The following is a 9,881-nucleotide window of genomic DNA, read 5'->3' on the forward strand; positions in this document are numbered from 1 at the left end:
ACCCTGTCCATTTCACTCCCTCGGGTCCAACAGTACCACTTCCTTTCCCCAACTTCCCTACCACCCAAACCCCCCCACTCAGCCAGATGCCCGTTCCCTCACAGCCTCCTCTCCTACCTGACATGCCCTCCTCAACCACCTCACCTATTTTCCTCCCAAACCTCCTTCAGTCCCATGACTCCACACAGTCCTCCCCTCTCCTCCTTCCCTACCGCTGTGTTCCGCACCCATCTCCCCCTAAAGTTATCCCTAATTCCTCTCCTTGCAACACCAACAAAGGCAACTCTTCCCTAACCTCCGATTCATTAACTCCCGCTCTCAACCTCCGCCTCTCCCCACTTCTGAACCTCACACCCCAACTCACCTCCTATCCCCCCACCTCTCCCTGCCTTCCACCACCAATTCCACCCCTACCTGTGTCCATCGATCCACCCAACCTTCCGTGCTCTGCATTACTCTCGCTGGAAAATATGCTAGGTTCCCTTATCACCTACATCTCCCAGCTTACAGATGCAATTTCACTGCTAAGCTCTAAGATTTCCACCTTTCCGTGCACCCCCTCTCCGTCCCAACTTCCTACGAGATGCACCTCGCCCCCCTCATCTCAACTTAGCCAAGCTCAATCAGTCGTCTGCAAACTTTGTTAATTCTGATGAAGCAAAGCTTCGCATATTTTGCGACTTACCGAATTCATGAACCTCGTTTATGTGTAACATGGTAATAATTTGTACGTCTTACTAATGTTTATTCTATGTTTAAACGAGGTTCCCCGACGCTTGCCTATGTGTTTTACTAAAATAATTAACTCGAGTCCTTTAAAATGGCCGCTGCTTGGAAGTAAGTGTCTGCGCATGCGTCAGTCACACTCACGTGTCCTGATGTGTTCGCGGGTTTGGAGGGAAATAGTTGCGCATGCGTAATGCATAGCTTTGCCAGTAACGTGGTACTGCTCGTGCCACTGCTCTTGTGAACGTATTCATGTAGCTAACATTTAGACAGCATAAGTATATTTTATAGTGATAAGTTGAAAGAACAAACCCTGTGATGTGTTTTCATAATGTTATTTCTATGTATTAATTTGTTCTCGCTTACTTTTCATGTACCGCGGGGAATGGGGGTCTGACTGAGCTGAATGCCATCTTGGAGGGCCTTTCTGCGCATGCTCCTCCATCTGGGGAACTGACAACCTTGGCTGATGGAACTTGGCCAGCTGGCAGGGATGGGCAAGATGCTCCTGAGAACTGACCTGAAAACCCAGGAAAACTGAGCCATGTGTCCCTATTCAGCAACAATGTAAATTGTCATTGTCTTTCCCTGCAGTTTCTCATGGGAACCCCAATCTTGCTAGGCGGTACCCAAAGATGCAAATTAGGCATCCAAATAGTGTGTTATGATTGGTGTGTTACCCAAAGCCTACCTTAGGACCAATCCAAATTGAGGGATTCTGACACTTTGCAACATTGGGGGGTGGTACACCGTCCCCAAACTGTATATCTACCCTGGGTTCACCTAGGGAATTGTCCGACTTGTCTGGTTTAGCTGACCTGTCACTGACCCATCGTACTCAATAGGTGACTGAAGATACAGAGCGCTGCGGAGCACTCTGTCCGAAATTGACCATAGACTAAGGTTCTACTGAACCTTAAAGTGCTGGCGAAGCACTTTGCTGGGAGTTCGCTGACTCAATCGGGGTCTTGATCGATAGCTGCAGAGAGGGTGGAGCGCAGGCGTTGCTTCCAAACTGCGGGCGCGGTCCTGTCCTGAGCGGTCCTGTCCTGAGGGTTTGCTGTCCTGTCCTGAGGGTCCTGTCCTGATTCCTAATCTGAGGGTATCCTGTCCTGTCCTGGGTGTCCATTCTGCACCTGCTGTCCTTTGAGGGGTATCCTTCCTTGAGGGTTTCCTGTCCTTAACTGACCCGTGGCCAGGGTTTGGTTTCCACACCAGTCTAGGTAAATATTGCTCTAAACTCTTTAAACTTGCACCTTTCTATTTTTCTGTCTTTGCTTTAATAAAGAGACATCTTTGCACATGTTGATTTTTCCATGCTTTTTGCCACAATTTATTGAAACATAAAGTCAATTGCATAGCTTTTTCTTGTTCCTATGTTACCCTACCTTTTAGAAATCATATTTTGCATTGCAGTTTGTCATTTTCTGATATGGTCTAGAACGGCCTTACTTAAACTGTCTAAAGAATTGTTGCCTTCAATTCATAGCGTTTCCTGTTTTCCACATCATATTAGTATTTCCATGATTACCCTGACTTTGTTTCTCTATAGTTATGTACTTTTCATTATTTTGATTATTGATTGTCTTATTCTTGTAAACTTAATGCTCAACGAAAACGAACTTTAGATAAAGCTTTTAAAACTTCCAGTTGTCCGTGGTCATTTTACAACAGTATTGAATGTTATTTTGAGTTGGTATTTTGCTGCCTTTCTTTTACAGCTAGCCACCTGATCCGTTGTGGTCATAGGTACCCGTGTCGGTGGATGGTAAGTCGGGTACTCTGAGTAATAACAGTAGGGAATTCACACAAATTGGTAGCAGCCCGTGAAGTCACCCTGTCAATGAATAGTGTGAATTGAAAGTATATGGGCCCGAAGCCGGAAACGGCGAAATTATTGGCTGGGTGACCTCGCGCGCTCTATCAGTTTTTCTGGCTAGCAGAGGATGGTTAGGGACTAGTTGAAGGTTAGGCAGGATTAGTTAGGCTAGCTAAGTCGGTAGCTGCTAGTATATTAATGCTGCTGTAGGAGCGGCTGTTCCGAGAGATCTGATCATTCTCTTGTGGACACGCTGTTTTTGAATATATGAATTGTTTTATCATTGTTATTCTTGTTCTTATATTATTATATGTACTAATCCATGCATTTGTAAACCGTCTCGTTTTATGTTGTCCGAACTCCCCGGGGAATTGAAAGGGCAAGTGGTGAATAGAATCCATTGTCCTGAGGTCGCAGGCTCGAGGAAAGTTAGGTGCAGGTTAGGATAACTGGGAAGCACTAACTAGGGTTTTTCCTGAATACATGTGTGAATAAATGTCAGTAACGAAGTTCATTGGCGCAATTCCCATAGTGGCGTAACCTAGTAAGGGTCACATCGGAAGAGTAGCAGGTTCTTCGGAGCTAGGGTGAAAGCAGAGGGGTCCGCTGGGAAACCTTAGACTCGAATATATCCCGGAGAAGTGGATGAGTTTAGGGGAATAACAGGTTCACTAATGCTAGAGTGAAGGGTAGGCGGAAGAGATCTACCCGCAGCGCGTGAAAAGTAAATGGAAGTAGTTTACTTGCAGTAAAACAAAGCTATCCTGTCTAGACACTTGAGCACTGTGGCGAATGTGTATTCGTTGTTAAATAACCAAGCACTGAGCACTTTAGAAAGAAAGAAAGTTTCCGTTACCTTGTAAAGGGAGGGAGTCAGCCGCGAAGCGTCTCTGACGTCACTCCGTGCCGCGCTGGGATTGGTAGAAGCAGCGGGCGGGTAGCGGGACTGGAATTATAAAGGAGGGGTGAAGCGCCGGAGCGTGAGGACAGTCTCACGAAGGGGCCGCGCACCCATTGGCCGAAATTAATTGAACGCGCGCACCTCATTGGTCGCACGAAATTGCAAGACGCGTTCTGATTGGAGGTGACTTTGTAAACAGAGTTAAGCGTAGAAATCGTATGTGGCACTCGTATTGTCCAGAGACTAGACCCGATCCAAGAAACCAAGGGTTTGAAAGGGATCAGTGGAAAGCCAATAGATACGATATTATGTACGGAGCTAAGAGAAAAATGTCTCTTGTAAATAGGGTAAAGAATTATTTCAAAACGGACAAACCAATTAAGTCCAGAGAGGGCGTTATTGTCCCGCCACCGAATACTCCCGCCTCGTTCATGATGTTTGACCGGGGGTACAATACCTGTGTGTGGTTGGAAAATTGGGTAAAGTACACAAAAGATGACGGAATATTGGCTTTTCCGTTAGACGGTACTTTCAATGGCAGGATTTTATTTAATTTAAGAACCCGAATGAACGAATTACATCCCAGACCGAGACTAACGCAGTATGAGGCATTAGAGGAATGGGAGATTGTGTCGTGTATTTCTATAGGTTCTGAATCGATCCCCCTATTCCTGACCCTATTCTGGTTAAACTAACTATCTAGTTAACTAACAGTCAGCCCATGAGGCAAGAAATCCCCCATGATGCAGATACCGTTATCTGACGCAGTCACACTCCGGCACAGGAACGTGTTATCTGATTAGGTCATAACGCTTGAGATCTAATTAGACAAGCGACATTCCTCCAGCCCCTGATAAGGCATACGACGTTCTCATAACAAATCAAACCTATGACAACCTGGATAATCCGTGCGGCCATTGTTTTGATTTCACAGAGAACTTTAGTAAAGAATGTGCTAACGAGCAAGTCGTATGACATCTTTATTGACGTACCTATGTCCATCCTTACGTCAATCCCGGCACCTTTAAGGTATAAATATTGCCGACCTTGCCCTATGCAAACACACGCGTGGTGACAAGACGGAGCAGCCATATTTGCCGAAGCCGAGAGCAGAAGCAGACCCCGCTGGCAGCAGCCCCGCCTTCCTGACGCGCTGAGAGACGCGCTGCTATCTCAAGCCGAGAGACCCAGCACCGGCGCTTCCGGGTAGCCCTCGCAGGCAGCCTGGAATATCGAGAGCAGAGAAAGAGATACCATTCCTCATCCATCCTAAATTCCAGGTACAGAACTGAATAACCCCTCACAGAGAATTCTTTAGTTATTCACTTGGCAAAAACAAACTTAACTTAAACTGTAACTTTCTATTCCCGCCCACGCATTAGACTTAGGTCAGGTACACGGGGTAGGCGTATTTAGAAACACCAGTTGAGTGCGTTTAGTCAAATGTATATGTGTATGTAAATATATTTTAATCATTTTAAACATCATATGGCTCAGAAACCATATCAATGTTTTTACAGTATTATTTTATACTATTGCTTTTAATGTATGCACTTTACTTAACTATAAGTATTGCAATAATATCGATCCATTTCTCTTGTACGAGAAAAGAGACTGATCAATAAATAACATCTTTTATTGAACACGCCCGTCTCTTCCTTTTCTCTACATTCTGATGAGACTAAGAATGCACGTACTGACTGAGTAAAATAATTGCCTTGTGCTCACACGACTCTTGAGATTGACTCTTGATTAGGGGAGAGCAAAGTTGTCATGTTCTATGGTTGTCAGAAACTAAATCCCTTCTTGTCTAATCAGGGGAGTTAATCCTTCCTTGAACATTCGAGAAAGTTTCTAGCGAACTCTGAGCTTAGCTGGCAAACCCAAAAATTAAGTCTAGTATCGACAGTAGTAGACCTAGTTAACGTCTGGTCTAGGCCTTTACTGCTGTAGGTACTATTCCAATGCGCAGAGCCTATTGGGAAAATAGGAGCTACACTACATGGCGCCCAACGCGTTTGGAAAGGGCGATAAAACTAACGTAAGACATTTAGAGTAACTCAGTCGTGCTTTCTCACTCAGACCCCTTTTCCCAAATACTCCAAAGACGTCTGGAGTGGGTGAAAGGTTATATCCTCCAAAACCTCGCAGGAGGGAACTCCTATGTATGGTTTTTGGTCAAGTCAACGTTGAAGGATAAAACAGTTCCAGAATATTGTGCATCTACTCTCTGTCTCCATAAGAAACCTGATCTGCAAACAAACATAATACCATCCTGTCTGTAAAATGGCAGAGAGTGATGATGAAAGAGAGGCAATTAGATTAGCTACTGAAATAGCAGATGCTGATGCTACCATGCAAACAGCAGACCCGGATATAATACTCATCCAGGTCGCCAAAAGGAGATCTATAACCTTAAAACTTATAGAAAATGGACTGACACCTAGAGGTGGCACAGTCATATTCGTAATTGAGGCACACGAATATCGGCAGACAGAGGTATACTATACATGGATACATTTTCCAGCAGCAAATGCTGTAACAAAGTACTTCCACTATTACAAAGTAGAGGAACCTCCTGAAACGTACACTCCTTTCGAGGAGGTGGAAGTACCACTCAAATTCCAAGAGCATTTGCTCTTATTTGATGGCGCCCTAAAACACAATAATCACATTACAAGGCTCGGTCCTTTAGGAAGACCAGGAGCAACGTGGCCGGTCCTAGCCGGATACACACACCACATCCAGACATCGATAGGATGCCTGCAGCTGAATTATTAACACAGCTGAAACAATTACTAAAAATTCATAGACAATTAGTTCAGTATGTAATGCGGACTTCAACAATTCAGCCAGCGATTAAACTACCACAGCTGACCCCACACCAGGGGAACACAAATAAAATTACACCACAGAACATCCAATCCTGCCTAGGTAAAGTTCCAGCTAAACGGGAACAGATACCATTCTGGTTGGCACAGAAAATTACCCAAATAGAGGCGGTGTTTCCTGACACCACCCCGCTGGAAAAACACAGGATTCTGACTATATGTCTCCCAATGGGAATCGCACCACACATTGAGGACTGTGACACTTGGGGTACAGTCTTTGCTTCCATCTACACAAAAACGCACGGTGTTCCATCCATTTCGGTAATACCAGATGTGCTTAAACAAATTCAAGATGAATACGGTCCAGAACCTGCTTTAACTCTTGGTATGAAATTACTGAAAGACTTCAAGCAGGTCTCGGCTATATTACTAGCCAACATAAAGGGTGAAGCAGCAAACGTGGCGATCCGCCAGAGGTTAAAAGAGACAGATATAGCAGACCAACCAGCTGAAATTGCCAGAATCATAGAAAAATCCTATGAAGAACTAGGCAGAGATAGTCTAGGTGGAATACCAGTAAAACCGCAACTGACTACAAATCCAGAAAAAATGTTTTTTAACAATAATAATAATTCACCAAAAAAGAACTGGGATGGAAACAAACAATCCAATCCTAAAGAAAAGAAATTCCAGTCCAGAGGAAGGTCGCCTAGGCGAAGAGAGAAATCTCCAAACCCAAGACAAAGGTCACCCCAGAGTGACCCCTCTGGGAATAGATATAACCTTAGAAATAGGGATAATATTAAAAAACCTGATAGATATCAAGACATTGATACACGTCCCTCTCAATCTTTTCAGAATTCCTCGCAGAAATCGGAAAGAAGAGGACGATCAGAAGAGCACGCCAAGTCCAAAGACAAGGAACCTGCTCAGCTAAAAAAGAAATTACAATTTCCAAAAAAGAAGGTAGCCAGTATCAAGGTAGTTAACAATGCCGAGAATACTGAGGACACAACTGAAAAACGGAGAATGGGCTCAGACAATGCTAGACAGCGCAGCAGAGGTGAGCATAGCTCGCAAAGTCCTTATGAATCATCTGGAGACAGTGGACACGAATGAATACCTTCAAGTGGAAACTGCAGACACCAGAGTTAGCAAGCCCCACAAGATATACGAGATAACATTACGTATAGAGGGAGATAAGACTAGGAAAATAAGGGGACTATTTTGGGATAACCTATCCAAGGGCTATGACATCCTTCTAGCTGAAAAAGACTGGCCACCAGAATTTGTCAGGGAGTGCCCTCATGGCGAAGAGGTAATTATGCCTGCCTTCTCGAATCAAATACCGATTCATAAAAAATACACACTTGCTAGAAAGTGGGCAGTGGCCTTAGCACCTGCTTTATATAAAAATCATGTAGGATGGGATGAGGATTCTCCTCCTCACAAAATCCAGTTAAAATCACAACCAACTGCACAAAGGCAGTACCCAATTAAGCAAGAAGCTAAAAAACAGGTAAATGAAATACTAGACCAGCTAGAATACCAGGGGGTGATTGAAACTTGCACCTCACAAATGAACAATCCTTTGTTTCCGGTCTCCAAACCAGACAATTCGTACCGTCTAGTTTTGGATTACCGACACCTTAACACATGTTGCAAAACCTTTGCAGTGCAAAACTCACACAGTGCTGCACTAATGAATAACATAGTGCGCAAAAAATACAAAACAACCTTGGACATCTCCAATGGATTCTTTTGTCAAAACATAGCACCAGAGAGCAGATCTTTAACTGCATTCTCAGTAAATGGCACTCAAAAACAATTCTGTCGGTTAGCCCAGGGGTACAAGAACAGCCCAGGGGTATTCTCAGCGAGAGTAACAGAATTACTACAACTATATGATGATGAAGCATTATCTTATGTCGATGACATTTACTTAACAGATGATGACTTGGAGACTCACTTGAAAAGAGTGAACACCATAATACTTGGGTTCGCTGCAGAGGGTTACAAATTCAACTTCAAAAAATCCAGAATTGCCCATCTAAAAATTCTATACGAAGGATATGAATTATCAAGTATAGCCTGGTTGACAATTTTTTGAGAACTAGAAGAATTAAAAAATCTAAAATATGAAAAGACGTATCCTCTGCCAATCGACATTCTGCCTCTACGACATTACGCCTGTGTAATCTATACAGACGGACATGCTCAACCCTCCGTTTGGGGAGAACATGCATACAATCCCACATGTGAGATTACAAAAGAAGTGTGGCGCGGAGGTAAACTAAGACCTCTATTAACAAAATCACACTCAGTAGAAACTAATTCAGAACTACAAACTGAAATAATAGCTTTGAAAATGGCGCTAGATAATGCGGATCGCGAATTCCCGACACTTATAGTGTCAGATTCATATTACTGCGTCAAAGCATATAACAAGGATTTGCAGACATGGATTCAGAACGGTTACAAAGATGACACAGATGCACCAATAAAACAGAGACTGCTCTGGGAACATGTAGCTCTTTTGAAAAAAGAACTACCAAAGACTCACGTGACACACTCACTGAGTCATCAACGTGATGGCGTTCACGTTGTAGGGAATTCATTGGCTGAAACAGCCGCAGCGGCAGCCACTAAACCGGCTCCCGTAGATCGAAAAAAGCGTACATTAAAATACATTGACGGTGAAACATTGCTGGCGGTGAAAACGTCATCAAAAGGCGACTGCTCAGCGTTACCGATCAACTATCCACTCAATTATACATACATAATCGATGCAAACTCCGTCCCTTTTGCTCGAATCCCTGGAGTGGGGGATAGAGTGATTCCAAACATGGACAGGAGAAACTTGTTAATCGCAGACGCACACATGGGCGAGGGTCACAGACACCTTAAATTAAAAGATTCTCTGGAAGAATTACAATCACGGTACTGGTGGCCAGGCATGAGCCTGCACTACACCATGTTTGTAAAAAACTGCCCAAACTGCAACAGAGATCGCAGAGGGGAGAGAAGCAGTTTAATACCTCGTCGAATCAAGGCAGATAATATTACCAGCAAAAAGAATGGCTTGCGATTAACATATACAGGCTAGTTTACACTTATAATGTAGATCCACGGCACTCGGCTGACGTCCGGACTGTTATACAAGATTCGCGAGTCTAAATGGCATATACGCTAAGAGCATGCTACGTTCGACCATTTCTTTCACTCGGGCAAACCAGCCTGGGGGGGAAACATGGCTAAATGAGCACAGCCCAGCGGGAATCTTCTCACTTCCTTCCTGAGGGTATGGGATGGTGTAAAGAAAAAACCAAGGCAGAAAGCAATCTATAATAGAAAGGATATTAGGTTCGGGAGCTGGGTGGGTCAAACATCTAATAAGTGTCCAACGTAGTCTAAATAACTTGCCAAGAAATTCTCTGAAGGGATTCAGTCCGTACGAATTATTATTCGGAACTAGGATGTTGATCTCTGACCTTGATAGTCAGACTTCAGTGGTAATAAAAAAAACCTTTGATGTCAAAGACCGTTTGGCTATTTTGCAGGACTTAAACAAAACAAGAAAAGACCTGAGCAACATACAGTTGAA

The sequence above is a fragment of the Lissotriton helveticus genome, chromosome 6, assembly GCF_964261635.1.
Source record: "Lissotriton helveticus chromosome 6, aLisHel1.1, whole genome shotgun sequence".
NCBI classification, from domain to species: domain Eukaryota; kingdom Metazoa; phylum Chordata; class Amphibia; order Caudata; family Salamandridae; genus Lissotriton; species Lissotriton helveticus.